We start from the raw sequence: 3,333 nt of genomic DNA on the forward strand, positions 1-3,333 counted from the left end.
GTTCTTACTTTGATCATGGTTCCTAGTGATCCATGCATTGACATAGAACTCTTGAACCATTAGGATGCCGACTTGTTGGATGGGGTTTGTTAGAACTTCCCAACCTCTTCTTTGGATTTTATGTCGGATCTCCGGATACTCATCCTTCTTGAGCTTGAAAGGGACCTCGGGGATCACCTTCTTCTTGGCCACAACATCATAGAAGTGGTCTTGATGAGCTTTGGAGATGAATCTTTCCATCTCCCATGACTCGGAGGTGGAAGCTTTTGTCTTTCCTTTCCCTTTTCTAGAGGATTCTCCAGTCTTAGGTGCCATCAATGGTAATGGAAAAACAAAAAGCTTATGCTTTTACCACACCAAACTTAAAATATTGCTCGCCCTCGAGCAAGAGAAGAAAGAAGAGATGAAGAAGAAGAAGAAATTATGGAGGAGAGGGGGAAGATGTGTTTCAGCCAAGAGGGGTATAGAGGGGTGTGTTGTGTGAATTTGAAGAAGAATGGAGGGGTTTATATAGTGGGGGGAGAGGGTGTTAGGTTCGGCCATTTAGGGTGGGGTTGGGTGGGAAATTGATTTTGAATTTTGAAGGTAGGTGGAGTTTATGAGGTAGGTTTATGGGGAAGATTGGATGGATGTGAGTGGTGAAGTGGTGATAGGGAAGAGAGATTGAGGTGATTGGTGAAGAGTTTTGGGGAAGAGTGTTTATGGGATTGTGTGAAAGAGGAGTGAGAAGAAGTGAGTGGAGGTAGGTGGGGATCCTGTGGGGTCCACAGATCCTGAGGTGTTCAAGGATTTACAACCTTGCACCAAATTAGGCATGCAAAATGCCCTTGCACGCAATTCTGGGCGTTCAGCGCCAGATTGGTGCTTGTTCTGGGCGTTGAACGCCCATTTGTTGCCCATTTCTGGCGTTGAACGCCAGAACCATGCTTGTTCTGGGCGTTCAGCGCCAGCTCTTCTCCAGGGTGCAATTCTGGCGTTCAAACGCCCTGATGCTGCCCATTTTGGGCGTTCAGCGCCAGAACCATGCTCTGTTCTGGCATTGAACGCCAGCCAGATGCTTCTTACTGGCGTTTAAACGCCAGTAAGGTCTTCCTCCAGAGTGTGATTTTTCTTCTGCTGTTTTTAATTCTGTTTTCAATTTTTTTATTTATTTTGTGACTCCACATGATCATGTACCTACAAAGACATATAACTGATAAAAATATAATTAAATAAAAGTTGGGTTGCCTCCCAACATGCGCTTCTTTAAAGTCAATAGCTTGACAGTGGGCTCTCATGGAGCTTCACAGATGTTCAGAGCATTGTTGAGACTTCCCAACACCAAACTTAGAGTTTGGATATGGGAGTTCAACACCAAACTTAGAGTTTGGTTGTGGCCTCCCAACACCAAACTTAGAGTTTGACTGTGGGGGCTCTGGTTGACTCTGTTTTGAGAGAAGCTTTTTATGCTTCCTCTCCATGTTTACAGAAGGATGTCCTTGAGTTTTAAACACAAGGGAGTCCTCATTCAATTGAAGGACTAATTCACCTCTATCAACATCAATCACAGCTCTTGCTGTGGCTAGGAAGGGTCTTCCAAGGATGATGAATTCATCCTCATTCTTCCCTGTATCCAAGACTATGAGATCAGCAGGGATGTAAAGGCCTTCAACCTTTACTAACACGTCCTCTACTTGTCCATAAGCCTGCTTTCTTGAATTGTCTACCATCTCTAATGAGATTTTAGCAGCTTGCACCCCAAAGATTCCCAGTTTCTCTATTACAGAGAGGGGCATGAGGTTTATCCCTGAACCAAGGTCACATAGAGCCTTTTCAAATATCATGTTGCCTATGGTACAAGGTATTACGAACTTTCCAGGATCCTGTTTCTTCTGAAGCAATGTCAGTTGATCCAGATCACTTAGTTCATTGGTGAACAAGGGAGGTTCATCTTCCCAAGTCTCAATACCAAATAATTTGGCATTCAGCTTCATGATTGCACCAAGAAACTTGGCAGCTTGCTCTTCAGTAACATCCTCATTCTCTTCAGAAGAGGAATACTCATCAGAGCTCATGAATGGCATAAGGAGGTTTAATGGAATCTCTTTGGTCTCTAGATGAGTCTCAGATTCCTTTGGTTCCTCAGAGGAAAGCTCCTTATTGATCACTGGGCGTCCTAGGAGGTCTTCCTCCTTAGGATTCACGTCCTCTCCTTCCCTTACAAGTTCGGCCATGGTGATCATCTCAATGGCCTTGCACTCTCCTTTTGGATTTTCTTCTGTATTGCTTGGGAGAGTACTAGGAGGGATTTCAGTGATCCTTTTACTCAGCTGGCCCACTTGTGCCTCCAAATTTCTAATGGAGGATCTTGTTTCATTCATGAAACTTACAGTGGCCTTGGATAGATCAGAGACTAAGTTTGCTAAATTAGAGGTATTTTGTTCAGAGTTCTCTGTCTGTTGCTGAGTGGATAATGGAAAAGGTTTACTATTGTTAAACCTATTTCTTCCACCATTATTAAAGCCTTGTTGAGGCTTTTGATCCTTCCATGAGAAATTTGGATGATTTCTCCATGATGAGTTATAGGTGTTTCCATAAGGTTCACCTAAGTAATTTACCTCTGCTATTGCAGGGTTTTCAGGATCATACGCTTCTTCTTCAGAATATGCCTCTTGAGTACTGTTGGATGCAGCTTGCATTCCATTCAGACTCTGAGAAATCATATTGACTTGCTGAGTCAATATTTTATTCTGAGCCAATATAGCATTCAGAGTATCAATTTCAAGAACTCCCTTCTTCATAGGCGTCCCATTATTCACAGGATTCCTTTCAGAAGTGTACATGAACTGGTTATTAGCAACCATGTCAATGAGCTCTTGAGCTTCTGCAGGCGTTTTCTTTAGGTGAATGGATCCACCTGCAGAAGTATCCAATGACATCTTAGCTAATTCAGACAGACCATCATAGAATATATCCAGGATGGTCCATTCTAAAAGCATGTCAGAAGGATACTTTTTGGTCAGTCCTTTGTATTTCTCCCAAGCTTCATAGAGGGATTCACCTTCTTTCTGTCTGAAGGTCTGAACGTCCACTCTAAGCTTACTCAGCTTTTGAGGAGGAAAGAACTTGGCTAAGAAAGCCTTGACCAGCTTATCCCAAGAGTTCATGCTATCCTTAGGTTGAGAGTCCAACCATATTCTAGCTCTGTCTCTTACAGCAAAAGGGAAAAGCATGAGCCTGTAAACTTCAGGATCTACTCCATTAGTCTTAACAGTATCACATATCTGCAAGAATTCAGTTAAGAACTGAAAAGGATCTTCAGATGGAAGTCCATGAAACTTGCAGTTCTGCTGC

At 43.0% G+C, this 3,333-nt stretch overlaps 1 non-coding gene across 1 annotated transcript; it reads left to right on the forward strand.

Moving 5' to 3' along the window:
- The first annotated feature begins 2,972 nt into the window (after positions 1-2,972).
- Positions 2,973-3,080, forward strand: LOC112788275 (small nucleolar RNA R71). Its single transcript, XR_003195645.1, has one exon. It is a non-coding gene; the product is annotated as a small nucleolar RNA R71 (small nucleolar RNA).
- The last annotated feature ends 253 nt before the right edge of the window (positions 3,081-3,333 follow it).

This window comes from Arachis hypogaea, chromosome 20 (genome assembly GCF_003086295.3).
Source record: "Arachis hypogaea cultivar Tifrunner chromosome 20, arahy.Tifrunner.gnm2.J5K5, whole genome shotgun sequence".
Lineage (NCBI taxonomy): Eukaryota > Viridiplantae > Streptophyta > Magnoliopsida > Fabales > Fabaceae > Arachis > Arachis hypogaea.